At 30.3% G+C, this 23,438-nt stretch overlaps 1 protein-coding gene and 1 long non-coding RNA gene across 2 annotated transcripts in view; both read left to right on the top strand.

Annotated features, from left to right (window-relative positions):
* LOC111686038 (fibulin-1) overlaps positions 1-23,438 on the top strand; it is an 87,426-nt gene that overhangs the window by 24,634 nt on the left and 39,354 nt on the right. The window lies entirely within an intron of this gene.
* On the top strand, positions 4,561-6,343 carry LOC124418905. The gene is made up of 4 exons (XR_006940294.1): positions 4,561-5,362; positions 5,606-5,841; positions 5,912-6,071; positions 6,155-6,343. It is a non-coding gene; the product is annotated as an uncharacterized LOC124418905 (long non-coding RNA).

The raw sequence follows: 23,438 nt of genomic DNA, 5'->3' as shown, positions 1-23,438 counted from the left end.
TATGGAAAAAACAGTAATAATTTGTTTTAATTTTTTTTGTTAAGTTTTGTGAAATAAACAATAAATATCTGATTTATTATGCTTCGTTTAATGAATTAAGGTATAAAACAGCAAAATAGGATTTTATTTTTGTAATTTTTTCTTTTATTTTACTTATCGATAAATGTAATGATGGGGCGGTATCGCCGTTTTTGGCCAGTGCGGAAAAGTTAAAAAAATATGTACATGAGGATGACTTAAGAAAAATTGAAAGGAATAAAACTAAAGCCAACATATCTAAGTATCCGAACCAAGAAAAAAATTAAGAATATGTATTGTGGTTTTAATTTGATGCCGCCTCAAAAAAAAAAAAAAATGGCATATGGTCCCCCTTCCACCCTACATATTCCCGGAAAATTGGTTTTTTGTTAATAACTTCCGTCGCGATGTCGATATCTTTACAAAATTTCACAGATTAAAATCCTATATCAATAGAATTCATTCAGAGCAAAATTTTTCTGAATAATTGGACATAGCTCCTATACAAGGTCCCCTCCCGAAAATCACTTAACGCACATAATTCATTGCTCTAATGTAAAGAAATATTACTAAAAATTTTTTTCCGATCGGTTCATAATTGGTCATAGCTCCCATACAAAGTTCATATAAAATTTGGTATACGTATTGCTCATATGCATACAAATATTATTGTGGAAGGTTTTTCCGATCGGTCCATAATTGGTCATAGCTCCAATACAACGTCCCGTCCCGAAAATCACTTAAACGCTCGTAGCTCATTATTAAATTAAGATATCGATAAAAAATTTGGTACAAGTATTGCTCTTATATACAGAAATATTATCATGAAAGTTTTTTGGGATCGATCCATAATTGGTCACAGCATTAATACAAGGTCGCCTCCCGAAAATCACTTAAACGCGCATAACTCATTACTAAATTAAGATATCGATATAAAATTTGGTATAAGTATTGCTCATATGCATACAAATATTATTATTTCTGATGTTATTTAAAATTTTTTTTCTCGATCGGTCCATCCTTGGTCATAACTACCATACAAGGTTCCATTCCGAAAATCAGAAAAAATATAACTCATAACCAAATATTGCTATCCATACATTTAGCAAAAATATTGCTCTTATATACATAAATTCACTAAAAATTGTTTTACGATCGGTCCATATTTAGTCATAGCTCTCATACTAGGTCCAGAAAATCACTTAGATTCACAATATTAATTACCAAATAATGATATAGATACAGAATTTTGTCTTTATGTACATAATACATATATATTATACAAAGTCCTTTTACGAAAATCTCTTACCAAATAAAACTATTGATATTTGGCACAAATATTTGTTTTGTATACAAAAAATCAATTTCAAGATTTTTTCACAGTCGGTTCATAGCACGGTTCGGTCTATATTCTAACCTAATTGATCGAACAGGGTGACGATGACCATACGCCCGTTGTAGTGTAGCACACTACCATCTAACCTACCGGGGCACACAAATTAACATATAGATTTCTTATGTTATCTTATGTTATATATCTCAAAAAGCGGATTTTCGATATCGATCTCCTAGAATTTCCTAAAATTGCTATATTTTTTTGTAAATTTTCAACTGCATAAATAATGGTTTTAGCTTAGTATGCAATAATAAGGAATTAAGAATGCTTATTCAATAAGATTTTTTTTAGATCGGAAGTAAACTGAATCAGTTCAGATTCTGGAACTGCTACATTGGAACTATTTATTTCGCTATTAATTGTCGAAAAATATTTTGATTATAAAGGACTTCTAAAATATTCCATAAAATTAGTTCATTCAATATTTTCATTGGTACAACACCAGTCCAGAGTTTCAAAACTAACACATAAAACCAATGAAAATATATCAAATTTATCAAAAATAATTTTAAATATAATCCATATATATAATCTCAACAATTTGAATCATACAACTCATTAAATCATTGGTTAAAGAACTAATTCCAGAACTGATCAATCAAACTTTTTGGTTGTAAATATTTTTATAATTTAGTTTAAAATTATAATATTTTTTCGGATCAAAAAGACACAGAATATGTTTGTTCAATAACTAAAAGTTGTTATTAATTTTCACAAAAATATTTAAAAATTGTATTGTAATACGAAACCAATTTGTGATAATATGTAACATTTCTTTTTTTGTTAATGAACAGACATATTATTTCAATTCTGAAAAATTTTGGACAATTTTTAAATACGTATATTTTTTGATATAGAATTTCTGGTCCTGTGACGCGAATTTCTCTATGGTATCTACATTAGGCTTCAGGCAATATTTTTGAAATTGTGATATCATACTTTTTTGGAACAGCGCTAATATTGGCGTAATTATTTTTTTTTTAATTTCAACTCCTTCATCTGCATATCTGCGGCCAAAATACCGATTTTGGGCGACATTTTTTTGTAGACCAAAAACTGCTGTACATATTTCAAATCTGACTTTAGTATACTATTCTACAGGAAAATTTAAGATATATAAACTTAATTTGACAGAATTTAGATGCACTATAAATGCATAAGAGCAAAAGAAAAAAATTCAATTTTTAAAAAACAAAATTCAAAACCTGATTTTATCATTCGTAAATATAATATTCAATGCCCTTAAAAAAAAGTGGTAAAATTTTTAATTTATTGTAATTCCTTTAGGAGTTATGATGGTTATAATGTTGGCTTGTGTTTTAATAATTTCCCATCAAACAATGATGTTTTTCATCATCATCTCTGAATTTAATAAAACTTCATCCAATTAATGTTCCATATATAACATGTATAATGACAAATTTTGGGCCTTATAAATTTCGTGGTTTTCGAAATATAGCTTGTAAAGTTTAAAATCTGAAAATTTAAAGTCTCATCACATCTAAAGGGTTAATGATAAAATTTTTGTTTGTTATACCCTACACCACTATAGTGGGGAGGGTATTATACGTTTGTGCTGATGTTTGTAACATACAAAAATATTGGTCCAATACCCACCTTAAAGTATACCGATCGATTCAGAATCATTTTCTGAGTCGATTAAGACATGTCCGTCCGTCTGTCCGGCTGGCTGTCCATGTAAACCTTGTGAGCAAGGTACAGGCCGCAATTTTCAAGATAATTTGATGAAATTTGGACCAAGCATGTTTTTTGGCACAGGGACGAAGCCTATTGAAAATGGTTGAAATCGGTCTATTATTTCACCTAGCCCCCATACAACCGTACCTCCCGATTTGAACTTTTTATGCCATAATTACGCCAAATATTCTATTATCTCTCTAAAAATTGGCATAAATAAGTTTTACATAAGTATTTATGACACTGCAGATTTTCGTAAGGATCGGCCCTTATTTGACCCTAGCCCCCATACAAACCCCCCTTCAAAAAATGTCTAAAACGTCTATAATTGACTTGTAACCATTTGTATCGTAGTGAAACTCAACAAAACTAACTGTTATTTAAAAATATATCCTTTTCCCAAATTTACCGAGGATCGGCCCAATTTGACCTATATAAAGCCTCATTTAGAAATTTTAGTTTTTTTTCAATAAATTGCTTAAATATTTTGGAAAAATATTCAACATAAAAGTTTCTTTATAAAAAGTAAAAATTTTAAAAATATACTCATGGTGTAGGGTATTATATGGTCGGCCATGCCCGACTATACTTTCCTACTTGTTTTTAGTATAAATTATAAATAGTGCTAAAAAAAATGAAAAATTTTTTGAATATTGCTGGAAAATGTGCTAGATTACATTTTTGGATGCTAAACAGCATTGTCAGCGCTCAATTTTTATACCCTTCACCTTCGTGAGAAGGGTATATATAAGTTTGTCATTCCGTTTGTAATTTCTATAATATAATTTTCCGACCGCTATCAATAAGGATCCCTATATTCTGGATCCTTATAGATAGCGGAGTCGATTAAGCCATATCCGTCTGTCTGTCGAAATCAGTTTTTAGAGGACCCCAGATATCGGCTAGATCCAAATCTTCAATAATTCTATTAGACATGCTTTCGAGAAGATCGCTATTTAAAATCAGTAAAATCGTTCGGTAAATAACGGAGATTTGAGCAAAAATCCGAGACAACCTCTGAAAATTTCATCAAAAAATTGTTATAAAAGCAACAACAACACTGTGTATAGAAAAAGATGTACACGTGTGTGTTGGTTTTATTCAGCTGTGTATTTTCTACTAAAATACACAGCAAAAAAATACGATTTGCATTTTTTGTTAAAATAAAATAATTTTCCCTTTTGTTTTTCAAATATATTTTTTAACGAATAGAAAAAAGTATTTAAAACGTTTTCAATTATATGAGAGTAGATTGTGAGTTATTGTACAATAATTTTTATGCGAATAATGTAACTTTGAAATTTAAAACTAACACAAATTTTTTCCAAGTGCTTTTTAAAACAATTTTTTTCGATAAACAAAAACAAAATTTACGACTCGTCAATGTTTACCAGCAATGAATACGAAAGTGTTGTAGTTTTACTCTTGCTTGTATACAGTTAAGAACAACAACATATTGCTAGTATTAAGAGCATACCCACCTGACCTGAGTTTCGAAAATAAAGATTATTCACTAAAATGAAGAAATCTCAAAATAAAAATGTTCGAGAAAACATCGAAAATTTAAAAAATTTAGAATCCTCGATAATTTAACGATAATACGTTTTTTTCTGTAAAATTTCGAAACAAACATGTTCGAGAAATTATCTATTCTTAAAAATTTCTCGAAGGTTCGTTTTACAAAAAAAAACTTTGCTAAATATTCGCCAATTATTTGTAAATGATACTTTGATCTTGTTTTTAGCAAAGTATTTTTTTCTGATGCTTAGAAACCAAAAAAAATATATTTTGTCTTTGCAAAGTCTCGAATGTGATATTGCGACTGCATGTTTAACGAAAGAAAATAAATGCGGTTTTTATGAAAAACAATAAAGAACGGTACTTTTTTGTGCAAACAAAAGCACAAAACAGAAATATATTAGTTTTAAATCGGAGTTCATTGTAAACGGATGGAATTTAAATATTATTAGAAAAGTGAATAAATATAAACAAATATAAAGTGAAAATTAATTAAATGGTAAGAAAACAAAGTGTTATCTTACACAGTTCCACCGAGTACAAACAACAATAGCAACGGAAGACAATCATGCACAATATCACCAACGAATAATTGTAATAACATCCAAAGATTATCATGTACCGTGTCACCGACGACCAACTATAATAACACCCAAAGATTATCATGCACAGTGTCACCGACGTCCAAAAACAGGCCACCGACGACCAATAACAATAGCAGTCAATTAACAGGTAATTTTTTGGAATAATAATATGTACTCTTTTTTATATACATATGTATCAACTTCTAATAGTGAAATTATGTTGTATTTTAACGAAACGGCGACGAGCCTCAAAATAATTGAATAATATTTTACAGTCTTCCATGTGACGTTAAAATACAACATAATTTAACTCTTAGAAGTTGATCCGAGAAGTTAATCCCACCTTAATATGTATGTATGTATATTAAAATCGTTATTTATTTTCTTATAGAAATATTAAATGTTTTGCGCAAATTAGAAGGACATATCACAGTATTAAATTCGAAAGTTGACCGCCTCACTGTTGAGATTATTTCCATAAGAAGTGAGGTTTCGACAATTAAAACAAAAGTATATGGGGATGTATGCTATAGTGAGTTTGTTGTTCCACAGAGACCCTTCGAGACTATCCAACAGTACAACGAATTTACCAGCAAGTTGGAAAACGAAGAGACTTTTAAACAATTTGTAAGTTAATATTTACAAAATTAATTTATATACTATAATTTTATTATCAATAACTATTCCTTTTTTTAAGGTTAAAGAACTTTCCTTTTCGTCAGAAAAATCTTTTGATAAATATATTCGTAGCTGCTGGAAAAAGATGTTTTCCGACAACCTTGCGGAGCAGTTTTCGTGGAGAGGAACTAACACTAAGCAATGCATTCGTGGATGTCGTATAACTTTGGCTATTCGACGTAAGTCCTTTTTAATTGATTAATATATACATTAATATTAATATATAAATATTTTTCCAATAAATTAATTAGATGCTTTTAAGAATAAAGACGAGGATTTTGATAAAATAACACAGAAGCATTTCCAATACGCCCACGATAGGCTAACGAAATGTTCCAATTACGTTTCCAAAAAAAAACAAAACATGACAATGAGCAGCTACCACCTTAATAGTTTACTATTTATAAACAAATTTTATTAAACTAACATTATTTTTCAATGAATTTATGTATATATTAATTTAGTTTTTATTATAAGATATTTTTACATAAAATGTAATGGATAAATTTAAATAAATTTTTATGTTTTTTATAAATTGTCTTTTTATGGGAATAAAATGGAATTGAAACAAAATATTCATTCTCGAAGTATTGCTATCGCATTGCCAACGAATCTTTAGTAATATCGAATGTAAACTGTTTAAACTCAAAGCGCATTTACAAAAAAAAAAGAGTACCAAGCGCATAGGGCTTGGGCACCCTTGGTTTGGATGCTGTTGGTGTCATTGCGTTGTTATTTTTGTTTTTGTTTTTCTGTGTTTTTCGTTATGTATGTTTAGATGTCTGTTGGTTTAGATGCCTTGTGTATTTTGTGTTTTATTTCGTTTAGCGTTGTTGTTATTGTTCTTTTTGTTTAGCTTTTGATGTAATAATAATGTAGTCGGGAAAAAATTTATAAAAGATGTTTAAAATACACTATGGTGAAGGGTATATAAGATTCGGCACAGCCGAATATAGCACTCTTACTTGTTAATCCTACAAAACTTTTGTTAAATCGTTTAAATTCGTTTTAAACCCACCAAATCATGAGAATTATATAAAACTGTTTTAAGAAATGTTTGACTTATTTTATCTAACAATATTGGCAGATACATTTTCAGAAAATGTCTATCGATGGTACTGTAGACGAACCTTATTAAAAATAGTTAACATCGGTCCATTATTTCACCTAGGCCCCGTAGAACTGAACCCGCCAAATAGGACTTTTAAGTTTATATCTCGAGAAAAAGCTGCAAAACCAAGTTCTATACTAGTCTTGATGACCCAGATGAGAAATTTTTGCAAGAAGTAGCAAAAAGCATAATTTTTTTTCGAAAATTTTTGCTTATAGCTTTTACGTTGTGAACCGATTTTGCTAATTTTCAATACCAAACTGCTTATGATAACTTTAAATATTTTCACAGTATTTGGTGTATTTCTTTAGCTTAGTTTTAACATGAGCGTATTTTAACCAGATAGACGGACAAATCTTAATCCTTTTTAGAATTTCATAAGGACCCAGAATATACTTTGTTGGGTCTCTGATGAATATGTCTTGCTTGCTCACGATTCGAGTCGAAACGAGTTAATCTCGAGTTTTATAATTTTGAAAACAAAAATTAATTAAAATTTATAACACATAACTATTTTACCGATATTAAATAAGCGAAAAATAGCAAATGCAATAAAACTATGTGCATATGTATCTACATTGGAGTGCTCCAAAAAAACTAAGTTTCGAATCGTGTGTCAGAGCACTTGAAATCGAAATGTGATAAAAAATAAACATATTTTTGAAAATATTCTAATAAAACAATTGTATTACTTGTATGTAGTTATTTGAATATGAGTTTTTATCCTTATAGAATAACGTAAACCTGTTCTCAGCTATGGTCGAAAAATTTTGATATTTTTAACGTTCGTTTCAAAATTCAATTTTTAGTTTTTTTGATACTTTGTTAAACATATTTCAATTTTTATCGCAGAACTCATAGGGATTTATGGACAACAGATTAGGGAATAAAACTGTAAAAAAATTAGATCAATACCTCCTATAGTTTGCATGTACCTGCAATTTGAATTCAGCGGATTTCGAGAAAAACCCATTTTTATGTAATATTTTGCAAAATTAGCCTTTCTATTATATTGTTGTGTATTTTAAATGGAACCTTTTGTAAATTTATTAGTCCAAATATTTTTAAATAAAAATTAAGAGTTTCATGCAATTTGGACGCCATTAACCCATAAACATTAAAGGTCAAATTTTGTAATACTTGCAATTTTTGATGGAAACTAGTCGAAATTGTTTCTATTTTTAGGTAGATTATCATAAAACTTAAGAAATTTATTTATTAACAGCCGATATTTACAAAAAAAAATTAACCCTTAAACGGCATTGGGGTCAAAATGACCCCGATATTTTAAAACATTAAAAAATTTTCAGGTATTATTTTTTAAACTGTAATGATTTTTACCCCTATAGGTCACTTTAATAGGTAGCTTATTAAAGTGACCTATTGAGGAAAAATTCATTACATATTTTTATCACATTTCGAATTCAAGTGCTCTGAGACACGATAATGGCCTGGGGAATTTTTAATAACTTTTAAATTTTTCAACCAATTTTTGTGTGTTTTATCTTTTTGTAACGCTAATTCTGTGTACATTACAATTCTTTGACAATAAAATACAAAACAAATTATTTAACGACAAAACTTTTGTGAAAACTGAAAAAATGCATATTTTCCCCTTGTAAATGCATCTTCAAACTTCAGAGCCGTTGCGGCACCAGTTAACGTAATCCTATTGACCTAATTTTTTGCACGACTTATTTTTATAACCCATAGAACAATTCTAGTGCGGGGGACGGTCTTTAGGATAATTTTTTTCCTTCATACAAGCTTGGAGCACTCTAATGCACATACATATGTATGTGTATGGGGCCACATTTGATCCTAGCCCTTATAAAAAGCCTCCTTCAAAATTTTACTTAAATGTCCACAATTTTATTTAGCAATAAATGGCTTAAAGTACAATTCAAATCACACTTTATTTTTGTAGGGTATTATATTGTCTGTCTCGACCGACTATAATTTCTTACTTGTTATATCCTTCACCTTCGTGAGAAGGGTATATATAATTTTGTCATTCCGTTTGTAATTTTTATAATATCATTTTCCGACCCCATAAAGTATATATATTCTGGATCCTTATAGGTAGCGGAGTTGATTAAGCTGTGTGTTTGTTGAAATCAGTTTTTAGAGGACCCCAGATATCGGCGAGATCCGAATCTTCAATAATTCTGTTAGACATGCTTTCGAGAAGATCGCTATTTAAAATCAGCAAAATCGGTCCATTAATACCTGAGATATGAGCAAAAATCTGAGACAACCTCTGAAAATTTCATAAAAAATTTAGATTTTTTATTCATGCTCAAACAAAAACTGTAAATTACAACAACAAAACACATAATCATACGGTAAATTTTTTATTGCACTTGTTTATAGAAAAATGCTGAGAATGACATCTGTAGTTACTTGAATATGAGTTTTTATCCTTATAGAATAACGTAGGACCATAGCTGAGGTCGAAAAATTTTGATATTTTTTAACGGTCGTTTCAAAATTCAAATTTTATTTATGAACAAAAAACAAAATTCTCTTAAAAAAAGGTAGGCAAAAAACTTAGTTCATTCACTGTATATTCTGGATTCTTCTGTCTACCTGTGTGTATGTTGAAATCATTTTTCAGAAGACCCCAGATATCTGCGAGTTCCGAATTTTCAATAATTCTATTAGAAATACGATCGAATAGAACGCTATTTAAAATCAGTCCAATCGGTCCATAAATAACGATGATATCAGTTAAAATCCGACACCACCTCTGAAAATTTCATGTAAAATTTACATTTTTTGTGCATGCTTATACAAAGCAATAATAAACAAACAAAAACAAAACACAGTATCAAACGGCAAATTTTTTGTTATTGTGGTTTCTTGTTTCAAAACACAAATCAAAGAATGAACATGACATTACGTTGTTATTGGCTAGAAACATGAAATTAAGTACGTAGAGGCCGGATTAGACGAGAACACATTAAAGGGGACTTTTTGGTACTTTTTCTTTCTACAAAATGTACTTTTTGAATTTTCTATAATATTGAACCTAGAAACATGAAATTTAGCATGTAGGACCTTGACTAGGTAAGAACCTGTAAAAAGGGACGTTTTGGTACTTTTTCGTTCTACAAAAGATACTTTTTGAATTTTCTATAATATTGAACTTAGAAACATGAAATTTAGAATGTTGGACCTTGAATAGGTAAGATCCTATAAAAAGGGACTTTTTCGTTCTACAAAAGGTACTTTTTTGAATTTTCTATAATATTGAACCTAGAAACATGAAATTTAGAATGTAGGACCTTGACTAGGTAAGAACCTATAAAAAGGGACTTTCTGGTACTTTTTCGTTCTACAAAAGGTACTTTTTGAATTTTCTATAATATTGAACCTAGAAACATGAAATTTAGAATGTAGGTCCTTGACTAGGTAACAACCTATAGAAAGGGACTTTTTGGTACTTTTTCGTTATACAAAAGGTACTTTTTGAATTTTCTATAATATTGAATCTAGAAACATGAAATTTAGAATGTAGGACTAGGTAAGAACCTATAAAAAGGGAGTTTTTGGTACTTTTTCGTTCTACAAAAGATACTTTTTGAATTTTCTATAATATTGAACCTAGAATCATGAAATTAGCATGTAGGGCCTTGACTGGGTAAGAACCTATAAAAAGGGACTTTTTGGTACTTTTTCGTTCTACAAAAGATACTTTTTGAATTTTCTATAATATTGAACTTAGAAACATGAAATTAGCATGTAGGGCCTTGACTGGGTAAGAACCTATAAAGGGGAACTTTTTTGGTACTTTTTCGTTCTACAAAATGTACTTTTTGAATTTTCTATAATATTAAACCTAGAAACATGAAATTTAGCATGTAGGATCTTGACTAGGTAAGAACCTATAAAAAGGGACTTTTTGGTACTTTTTCGTTCTACAAAATGTACTTTTTGAATTTTCTTCAATATTGAACCTAGAAACATGAAATTAGGATGTAGGGCCTTGACTGGGTAAGAACCTATAAAGGGGGACTTTTTTGGTACTTTTTCGTTCTACAAAATGTACTTTTTGAATTTTTTACAATATTAAACCTAGAAACATGAAATTTAGCATGTAGGACCTTGACTAGGTAAGAACCTATAAAAAGGGACTTTTTAGTACTTTTTCGTTCTACAAAAGATACTTTTATTTTATAACATATATTTACTTTTTACCAGTTTTTTCGAATTTTATTTATGAACAAAAAACAAAATTCTCTTAAAAAAAAGGTAGGCAAAAAACTTAGTTGATTCACTGTATATTCTGGATTCTTCTGTCTACCTGTGTGTATGTTGGAATCATTTTTCAGAAGACCCCAGATATCTGCGAGTTCCGAATTTATAATAATAATTCTATTGGAAATACGATCGAATAGAACGCTATTTAAAATCAGTCCAATCGGTCCATAAATAACGAAGATATCAGTTAAAATCCGACACCACCTCTGAAAATTTCATGTAAAATTTACATTTTTTGTGCATGCTTATACAAAGCAATAATAAACAAACAAAAACAAAACACAGTATCAAACGGCAAATTTTTTGTTATTGTGGTTTCTTGTTTCAAAACACAAATCAAAGAATGAACATGACATTACGTTGTTATTGGCTAGAAACATGAAATTAAGTACGTAGAGCCCGGATTAGACGAGAACACATTAAAGGGGACTTTTTGGTACTTTTTCGTTCTACAAAATGTACTTTTTGAATTTTCTATAATATTGAACCTAGAAACATGAAATTTAGCATGTAGGACCTTGACTAGGTAAGAACCTGTAAAAAGGGACTTTTTGGTACTTTTTCGTTCTACAAAAGATACTTTTTGAATTTTCTATAATATTGAACCTAGAAACATGAAATTTAGCATGTAGGACCTTGACTAGGTAAGAACCTATAAAAAGGGACTTTTTGGTACTTTTTCGTTCTACAAAAGGTACTTTTTGAATTTTCTGTAATATTGAACTTAGAAACATGAAATTAAGTATGTAGAGCCAGGATTAGGCTAGAACACATAAAAGGGGACTTTTTGGTACTTTTTCATTCTACAAAAGGTACTTTTCGAATTTTATATAATACTGGGTAAGAACCTACAAAAGGTCCCTTTTATTTTATAACAAGTAAGAGTGCTATATTCGGCTGTGCCCTTCACCTTAGTGTATTTTAAACATCTTTTATAAAATTTAAATTTTTTTCCGATTACATTATTATTACATCAATAGCTAAACAAAAAGAACAACAACAACAACGCTAAACGAAATAAAACACAAAATACACAAGGCATCTAAACCAACAGACATCTAAACTACATTTCCATACAACTACTTGAATGTTTCTTTATTTAACAATTTTTAAAAATTTTTATACTAATTTTTATAAAATGTGATAACATTTTTTATGATAAATTAGCTAATTTATTTATTCTTTTTAATATGTTCATATTTTTAGAGAAGTTCTTTAAATAATAAAAACTAATATAAAACAAGTAGGAAAGTATAGTCGGGCATGTCCGACTATATAATACCCTACACCATGAGTATATTTTTAAAATTTTTACTTTTTATAAAGAAACTTTTATGTTGAATATTATTCCAAAATTTTTAAGCAATTTATAGATAAAAAAAACTAAAATTTTTTTGGTACGGTAAAGGGACTTTTTGGTACTTTTCCGTTCTACCAAAGATACTTTTTGAATTTTCTATTATATTGAACCTAGAAACATGAAATTAAGTATGTAGAGCCCGGATTAGCCCAGAACACATAAAAGGGGAATATTGGTACTTTTACGTTCTTCAAAAGGTACTTTTTGAATTTTCTATAAAATTGAACCTAGAAACATTATGTAGAGCCTGGATTAAGTGGGAACCCATAAAAGAGAAGTTTTTGGTACTTTTTCGTTCTTTAAAAGGTACTTTTTAAAATTTCTATAATATTGAACCTAGAAATATGAAGTTAAGCATTAGAGTGGGTCGGTCTCTATGGGCAAAAAAGTTTTGTCAGTCACCCCCTAGAATTAAAGATATGTTAATAACATTTCTAAAAATATAAAAAATATTTTTTTGCCACGCCTAGAAATACCGCCCTTTTTGTTTTTTATATATTACGTCGTTATTTTATGTCCGATCGTTACATATGATATATCAATATTTATGGCTTGGCATTAGCTACTTTTCACCCTTAGACGATTTTAATTGGACGCAACATTCTATGTCCGACTTCTGATATCTCGGATCCTTTCCCAAAATCTGAAATTGTGGCTATACACTAATAAAGAGCGTTTAATTATATGAAAAATAGGCCTTTGAAATGCTCACTTTTATGCATTAACAGCTATTTTATAGATATTTAAAAATGTTCATATATTCATTATCAACCGTTCTCACAAAAAAATAATCAGTTTGCCAGAAAAAAACGTCGAAAACACTTAATAAATTAGAAGAAATGTTATTTTTTCAGTTACAAACTCTTCCAGATCCTACTTCCTATCGAAAAAGAGGAAAGTTTATTATATTCTACAGCACTATAGTGGTTTAGCTTTGTCCATCCGACTTGTAATCAAACTACAAGTCAACATTTTCTAGATAATTCTATACAAATAGGCTGATATTTCTCATTTTACCCAAGAACGAAGTTTTTCGAAAATAGATTAAATCGGAATAGAATAATCGGACCCCTTGCCCTCATAAAACCGCACTCCTCGAATAGGGCTTTGGAGATCTTAAAAGTGGCTTCAAGGTCATTAATTCCCTCTTAAACACTACAATCAGGATGAAATTCTGCAAATCTATCTCTTATAAGAAAATAAATCAAACACCAAATTTTAATAGGATCGCTCCATAATTGATCCTAGCTGCCATTCAGAAAATCAGTTTTTCATCAATAAAAATAGTATAGTAAATTAAGACAAAATTCAATACAAATGATATATTAAAAAATAAATCATATCTTAGTTATGCTCATATCTGGTACCATATGGTCTGCAATTCCCAATTATTCATTATACCCTACACCACTATAGTTTATACGTTTGTGCTGATGTTTGTAACATACAAAAATATTGGTCCAATACCCACCTTAAAGTATACCGATCGATTCAGAATCATTTTCCGATTAAGACATGTCCGTCCGTCTGTCCGGCTGGCTGTCCATGTAAACCTTGTGCGCAAGGTACAGGACGCAATTTTCAAGATAATTTGATGAAATTTGGACCAAGCATGTTTTTTGGCACAAGGACGAAGCCTATTGAAAATGGTTGAAATTGGTCCATTATTTCACCTAGCCCCCATACAACCGTACCTGACATTGCATATTTTCGTAAGGATCGGCCCTTATTTGACCCTAGCCCCCATACAAACCCCCCTTCTAAAAATGTCTTAAACGTCTAAAATTGACTTGTAACCATTTGTATCGCAATGAAACTCAACAAAACAAACTGTTATTTAAAAATATATCCTTTTCCCAAATTTACCGAGGATCGGCCCAATTTGACCTATACAAAGCCTCATTTAGAAATTTTAGTTTTTTTTTATCAATAAATTGCTTAAATATTTTGGAAAAATATTCAACATAAAAGTTTCTTTATAAAAAGTAAACATTTTAAAAATATACTCATGGTGTAGGGTATTATATAGTCGGCCATGTCCGACTATACTTTCCTACTTGTTATACCCTTCACCTTCGTGAGAAGGGTATATATAAGTTTGTCATTCCGTTTGTAATTTCTATAATATAATTTTCCGACCCTATAAAGTATATATATTCTGGATCCTTATAGTTAGCGGAGATGATTAAGCCATGTCCGTCTGTCTGTCTGTCTGTATGTTTGTTGAAATCAGTTTTTAGAAGACCCCAGATATCTGCGAGATCCGAATCTTCCATAATTCTATCAGACATACGACCGGCAAGAACGCTATTTAAAATCAGCAAAATCGGTCCATAAATAACGGAGATATGAGCAAAAAACCGAGACAACCTCTGAAAATTTCATATAAAATTTAGATTTTTTATTCATGCTCAGACAGAAACTGCAAAAAACAAAAACAAAATACATAACAATACGGTAAATATTGTTATTGTACTTTTCGAATTTTCTATAATACTGGGTAAGAACCTACAAAAGGTCCCTTTTATTTTATAACAAGTAAGAGTGCTATATTCGGCTGTGCCCTTCACCTTAGTGTATTTTAAACATCTTTTATAAAATTTAAATTTTTTTCCGATTACATTATTATTACATCAATAGCTAAACAAAAACAACCACAACAACAACGCTAAACGAAATAAAACACAAAATACACAAGGCATCTAAACCAACAGACATCTAAACTACATTTCCATACAACTACTTGAATGTTTCTTTATTTAACAATTTTTAAAAATTTTTATACTAATTTTTATAAAATGTGATAACATTTTTTATGATAAATTAGCTAATTTATTTATTCTTTTTAATATGTTCATATTTTTAGAGAAGTTCTTTAAATAATAAAAACTAATATAAAACAAGTAGGAAAGTATAGTCGGGCATGGCCGACTATATAATACCCTACACCATGAGTATATTTTTAAAATTTTTACTTTTTATAAAGAAACTTTTATGTTGAATATTATTCCAAAATATTTAAGCAATTTATAGATAAAAAAACTAAAATTTTTTTGGTACGGTAAAGGGACTTTTTAGTACTTTTCCGTTCTACCAAAGATACTTTTTGAATTTTCTATAATATTGAACCTAGAAACATGAAATTAAGTATGTAGAGCCCGGATTAGCTCAGAACACATAAAAGGGGAATATTGGTACTTTTACGTTCTTCAAAAGGTACTTTTTGAATTTTCTATAAAATTGAACCTAGAAACATTATGTAGAGCCTGGATTAAGTGGGAACCCATAAAAGAGAAGTTTTTGGTACTTTTTCGTTCTTTAAAAGGTACTTTTTAAAATTTCTATAATATTGAACCTAGAAATATGAAATTAAGCATTAGAGTGGGTCGGTCTCTATGGGCAAAAAAGTTTTGTCAGTCACCCCCTAGAATTAAAGATATGTTAATAACATTTCTAAAAATATAAAAAATATTTTTTTGCCACGCCTAGAAATACCGCCCTTTTTGTTTTTTATATATTACGTCGTTATTTTATGTCCGATCGTTACATATGATATATCAATATTTATGGCTTGGCATTAGCTACTTTTCACCCTTAGACGATTTTAAATTGGACGCAACATTCTATGTCCGACTTCTGATATCTCGGATCCTTTCCCAAAATCTGAAATTGTGGCTATACACTAATAAAGAGCGTTTAATTATATGAAAAATAGGCCTTTGAAATGCTCACTTTTATGCATTAACAGCTATTTTATAGATATTTAAAAATGTTCATATATATTCATTATCAACCGTTCTCACAAAAAATAATCAGTTTGCCAGAAAAAAACGTCGAAAACACTTAATAAATTAGAAGAAATGTTATTTTTTCAGTTACAAACTCTTCCAGATCCTACTTCCTATCGAAAAAGAGGAAAGTTTATTATATTCTACAGCACTATAGTGGTTTAGCTTTGTCCATCCGACTTGTAATCAAACTACAAGTCAACATTTTCTAGATAATTCTATACAAATAGGCTGATATTTCTCATTTTACCCAAGAACGAAGTTTTTCGAAAATAGATTAAATCGGAATAGATTAATCGGACCCCTTGCCCTCATAATACCGCACTCCTCGAATAGGGCTTTGGAGATCTTAAAAGTGGCTTCAAGGTCATTAATTCCCTCTTAAACACTACAATCAGGATGAAATTCTGCAAATCTATCTCTTATAAGAAAATAAATCAAACACCAAATTTTAATAGGATCGATCCATAATTGATCCTAGCTGCCTTTCAGAAAATCAGTTTTTCATCAATAAAAATAGTATAGTAAATTAAGACAAAATTCAATACAAATGATATATTAAAAAATAAATCATATCTTAGTTATGCTCATATCTGGTACCATATGGTCTGCAATTCCCAATTATTCATTATACCCTACACCACTATAGTGGGGAGGGTATTAAACGTTTGTGCTGATGTTTGTAACATACAAAAATATTGGTCCAATACCCACCTTAAAGTATACCGATCGATTCAGAATCATTTTCCGATTAAGACATGTCCGTCCGTCTGTCCGGCTGGCTGTCCATGTAAACCTTGTGCGCAAGGTACAGGACGCAATTTTCAAGATAATTTCATGAAATTTGGACCAAGCATGTTTTTTGGCACAAGGACGAAGCCTATTGAAAATGGTTGAAATTGGTCCATTATTTCACCTAGCCCCCATACAACCGTACCTCCCGATTTGAACTTTTTATGCCATAATTACGTCAAATATTCTATTATCTCTCTAAAAATTGGCATAAATAAGTTTTACATAAGTATAAATGACATTGCATATTTTCGTAAGGATCGGCCCTTATTTGACCCCTTCTAAAAATGTCTTAAACGTCTAAAATTGACTTGTAACCATTTGTATCGCAATGAAACTCAACAAAACAAACTGTTATTTAAAAATATATCCTTTTCCCAAATTTACCGAGGATCGGCCCAATTTGACCTATACAAAGCCTCATTTAGAAATTTTAGTTTTTTTATCAATAAATTGCTTAAATATTTTGGCAAAATATTCAACATAAAAGTTTCTTTATAAAAAGTAAACATTTTAAAAATATACTCATGGTGTAGGGTATTATATAGTCGGCCATGTCCGACTATACTTTCCTACTTGTTATATCCTTCACCTTCGTGAGAAGGGTATATATAAGTTTGTCATTCCGTTTGTAATTTCTATAATATAATTTTCCGACCCTATAAAGTATATATATTCTGGATCCTTATAGTTAGCGGAGATGATTAAGCCATGTCCGTCTGTCTGTCTGTCTGTCTGTATGTTTGTTGAAATCAGTTTTTAGAAGACCCCAGATATCTGCGAGATCCGAATCTTCCATAATTCTATCAGACATACGACCGGCAAGAACGCTATTTAAAATCAGCAAAATCGGTCCATAAATAACGGAGATATGAGCAAAAAACCGAGACAACCTCTGAAAATTTCATATAAAATTTAGATTTTTTATTCATGCTCAGACAGAAACTGCAAAAAACAAAAACAAAATACATAACAATACGGTAAATATTGTTATTGTAATTTGTTTATAAAAGCAAAGCAGAGCAAGAGCAGCAGAGCAAGAGTAGCAGAGCGAGAGCAGCACTAATGTTTTGTTATTGGCTAGAAATATGAAATTAAGTATGTAGAGCCTGGATTAAGTGAGAACCTATAAAGGGGACTTTCTGGTACTTTTTCGTTCTTCAAAAGGTATTTTTTGAAATTTCTATAATATTGAACCTAGAAACATGAAATTAAGTATGTATGGCCCGGATTAAGTGAGGACCCAAACAAGGGGAGTTTTTTGGTACTTTTTCGTTTTTCAAAAGGTACTTTTTGCAATTTCTACAATATTGAACCTAGAAACATGTAATTAAGTATGTATGGCCCGGATTAAGTGAGGACCCATAAAAGGGGACTTTTTCGTTGTTCAAAAGGTACTTTTTGCAATTTCTACAATATTGAACCTAGAAACATGTAATTAAGTATGTATGGCCCGGATTAAGTGAGGACCCATAAAAGGGGACTTTTTGGTACTTTTTCGTTCGTCAAAAGGTACTTTTTGCAACTTCTACAATATTGAACCTAGAAACATGTAATTAAGTATGTATGGCCCGGATTAAGTGAGGACCCATACAAGGGGACTTTTTGGAACTTTTTCGTTTTTCAAAAGGTACTTTTTGCAATTTCTACGATATTAAACCTAGAAACATGTAATTAATTATGATGTATGCCCGGCTTAAGTAAGGACCATAAAAGGGGACTTATTGGTACTTTTTCGTTTTTCAAAAGGTACTTTTTGCAATTTCTACGATATTAAACCTAGAAACATGTAATTAAGTATGTATGGCCAGGATTAAGTGAGGACCCATGAAAGGGTACTTTTTGGTACTTTTTCATTCTTCAAAAGGTACTTTTTGAAATTTCTATAATATTGAACCTAGAAACATGTTATTAAGTTCGTATATCCCGGATTAAGTGAGAACCAGTAAAAGGGGACTTCTTGGTACTTTTTCGTTCTTCAAAAGGTACTTTTTACAATTTCTACAATATTGAACCTAGGAACATGTAATTAAGTTTGTATGGCCCGGATTAACTGAGGACCCATAGATGGGGACTTTTTGGTACTTTTTCGTTCTTCAAAAGGTACAAAAGGCTTTAAACACATCATGGTGAAGGGTATATAAGATTCGGCACAGCCGAATATAGAACTCTTACTTGTTTTATATTAGTTTTTATTATTTAAAGAACTTCTCTAAAAATATGAACATATTAAAAAGAATAAATAAATTAGCTAATTTATCATAAAAAATGTTATCACATTTTATAAAAATTAGTATGAACATTTTTAAAAATTGTTAAATAAAGAAACATTCAAGTAGTTGTATGGAAATGTAGTTTAGATGTCTGTTGGTTTAGATGCCTTGTGTATTTTGTGTTTTATTTCGTTTAGCGTTGTTGTTGTTCTTTTTGTTTATCTATTGATGTAATAATAATGTAATCGGGAAAAATTTAAATTTTATAAAAGATGTTTAAAATACACTAAGGTGAAGGGCACAGCCGAATATAGCACTCTTACTTGTTATAAAATAAAAAGTTAATTTTTTATATACCTACATGATTTTGTTATTAATTAATAGAATTAAATGCTGAATAAAATGATATTTCTTTTGTTAATATAGGGAGTAGGATGCAATTTTTGTATTGGAAATTAATTAAAAAATTGTTTTCGACCGTATCCCTAGCAAATTGTTTTTATTAAGAACTATACAGGTATTTTTATATACCTGTATAATAGCTCTTTAGGCATAAAAGTAAGCATTTTAAAAGCCTATATTTCATGTAATTAAATGTACTTTATTCCAGTATAGCCATAACTTTAGATTTTGGGGAAGGATCCGAAATATCAGAAGTCGGGCATAGAATGATAAGTCCAATTTAAAAAACTTCTAAGGGTGAAATGTAGCTACATCCAAGCCATAAATATTGATATATCACATGTTACTATCGGACATAAAATGGCGGCGTAATATATAAAAAACAAAAAGGGAGGTATTTCTAGGCGTGGCAAAAAAATATTTTTTTATATTTTTGAAAATGTTATTAACATATCTTTAATCGTAGGGGGTGACTGACTCAACATTTTTTTCGACCCACCCTATTAAGCATGTAGAGCCCGGATTAATTTAGATCGTATAAAATGGGCTACAATTGGTATTTTTTCATTTTTTGTAATAAAATTCGTAATGACTGTTTTTTAACACATCATGGTGAGAGTATATAAGATTCGGCACAGCCGAATATAGAACACTTACTTGTTTTGTATGTGTTTACATAAAAATATATACCTGACCTAATGCGACCTGCTTGTTATGCCCTCCACCACCATCAGTGGTGATGGAGGGTATATGTAACAGCAAGAAATATTCATCTGAGACCAAACGAAGTATATATATTCTGGGTCCTTATCAAATTCTGAGTCGATAAACAAATCGTAGTAATGGAATTTAACCAAATTCACCCAAAATGTTCTTCATTTTCCTAAGTTATTTGGTATTGAAAATGAGCAAAATCGGTTCACACCGTTAAAAGTTTTGAATCAAAATTAAAAAAACAACCTCGAAAAAAATAAGCATTTTTTACACATTCTGATGTAATTTTCTGGAAAACTATGCAAAATAATTCCATAAAAATCGTTTCTACACAAGAGCTTGATCTCTGCGGAAAATCGCCTTAATCGGTAAAAAATTTCATATATCTCCCATTGACATAATATCTTATGTCAACAGAATTCATTCAGAGGAAATTTTTTTTGGATGGGTCAATAATTGGACATAGCTTCCATACAAGGTCCCCTCCCGAAAATCACTTAAACGCATATAATTCACTACTCAATTAGATATCCACATATAATTTGGTACAAGAATTGCACTCACACAAAGAAATATTACTATGAAATTTTTTTCTGATCGGCCCATAATTGGTGTAAGCCCCATACTACTGAAAATCAGTTAAACGAGTATAACTCACTGGTATAAGTATATGCATTTAAATATAAGTGTGAAAGGTTTTTCGATCGGTCTATAATTGGTCATAGCTCTCTTTATTAGAGCTTCTGATGCTCTCATAAGCTTTGAAGCTAATATGAACAATCTTAGGGAGGAAAGACTCACTGTTTTTAGCTTAGAGGTTCAATCCGATGAATTGAAAGTTTTAATGAACGAGGTTAAGTCAACCTATCAGGCATATCTAGACTATTTAGCTACTTCGGACACAACAGAACCTGATGATATAGATGTCGTCTCATCAAAATATCAGGCGACTTATAATGCATTCGTAAACTGTTTATCGAATATTAAAGAACGATTGCATACGTATGCCCAAGCTCAAAAGACTAGTGATTCTCCAGTAGTTAGCCAGAACTATACGGAAACTCACCATAGTTTAGTAGTACCGCCCTGTGATGTTGAGACCTTTGACGGAGATTATCTCTCTTGGCCCGCTTTTAGAAATCTATTTACTGTTTTATACGTAAATAATACTCGTCTTTCCAACATAGAAAGGATGTGTCATCTAATACGTAAGACTAGTGGTGATGCAAAGGAAATAGTAGCTAAATATCCTATTTCGCATTTAGGATTTGATATGGCGTGGAATAGCCTTAGGGCTGCTTATGAAAATCCACGTATGTTGGTTAACAACCAACTTAAATCTCTTTTTAATCTTCCTATTATTGAAAAGGAAACTTCTGAAGGTCTCAAGACCATACAAAGAGGTATAAACAGTTGTTTTACGGCCTTATCATATAATGTTTCAACAGAAAATTGGGATCCGATAATTGTTTTCATTTGTGTTCAACGACTACCCGATAACTCTGTTACCTTATGGGAACAAAGTATAAAAGACAAATTCGTATTGTCTGTTTGGATGCATTTCTTACAGAAAGAATTCAGACCTTATTATTATCAATGTGAAAAGAGAAAAAAGAATGAACTACAAAACAGACACAGAAAACTGCGCGCAGAGTTACAGACATATAATAAATAAAATAAGATTATAATAATTAGTGCAATATTATATGTAAAAGCATTGTGACGTGTTTTTATTGTTTGTTTATTGTTACTCATTTTGTAAGTGAAAATGTTTTGTTTGTTATTGTTCTTGAAACAGAGGTTTAATAAATGTTTTTTTGTTAATAGAACACATAAAAGGGGAATATTGGTACTTTTACGTTCTTCAAAAGGTACTTTTTGAATTTTCTATAAAATTGAACCTAGAAACATTATGTAGAGCCTGGATTAAGTGGGAACCCATAAAAGAGAAGTTTTTGGTACTTTTTCGTTCTTTAAAAGGTACTTTTTAAAATTTCTATAATATTGAACCTAGAAATATGAAATTAAGCATTAGAGTGGGTCGGTCTCTATGGGCAAAAAAGTTTTGTCAGTCACCCCCTAGAATTAAAGATATGTTAATAACATTTCTAAAAATATAAAAAATATTTTTTTGCCACGCCTAGAAATACCGCCCTTTTTGTTTTTTATATATTACGTCGTTATTTTATGTCCGATCGTTACATATGATATATCAATATTTATGGCTTGGCATTAGCTACTTTTCACCCTTAGACGATTTTAAATTGGACGCAACATTCTATGTCCGACTTCTGATATCTCGGATCCTTTCCCAAAATCTGAAATTGTGGCTATACACTAATAAAGAGCGTTTAATTATATGAAAAATAGGCCTTTGAAATGCTCACTTTTATGCATTAACAGCTATTTTATAGATATTTAAAAATGTTCATATATTCATTATCAACCGTTCTCACAAAAAATAATCAGTTTGCCAGAAAAAAACGTCGAAAACACTTAATAAATTAGAAGAAATGTTATTTTTTCAGTTACAAACTCTTCCAGATCCTACTTCCTATCGAAAAAGAGGAAAGTTTATTATATTCTACAGCACTATAGTGGTTTAGCTTTGTCCATCCGACTTGTAATCAAACTACAAGTCAACATTTTCTAGATAATTCTATACAAATAGGCTGATATTTCTCATTTTACCCAAGAACGAAGTTTTTCGAAAATAGATTAAATCGGAATAGAATAATCGGACCCCTTGCCCTCATAAAACCGCACTCCTCGAATAGGGCTTTGGAGATCTTAAAAGTGGCTTCAAGGTCATTAATTCCCTCTTAAACACTACAATCAGGATGAAATTCTGCAAATCTATCTCTTATAAGAAAATAAATCAAACACCAAATTTTAATAGGATC

Source organism: Lucilia cuprina, chromosome X (assembly GCF_022045245.1).
Source record: "Lucilia cuprina isolate Lc7/37 chromosome X, ASM2204524v1, whole genome shotgun sequence".
Lineage (NCBI taxonomy): Eukaryota > Metazoa > Arthropoda > Insecta > Diptera > Calliphoridae > Lucilia > Lucilia cuprina.
The sequence above is the reverse complement of the archived record's forward strand: the minus strand, read 5'-3'. Positions and strand labels throughout refer to the sequence as shown.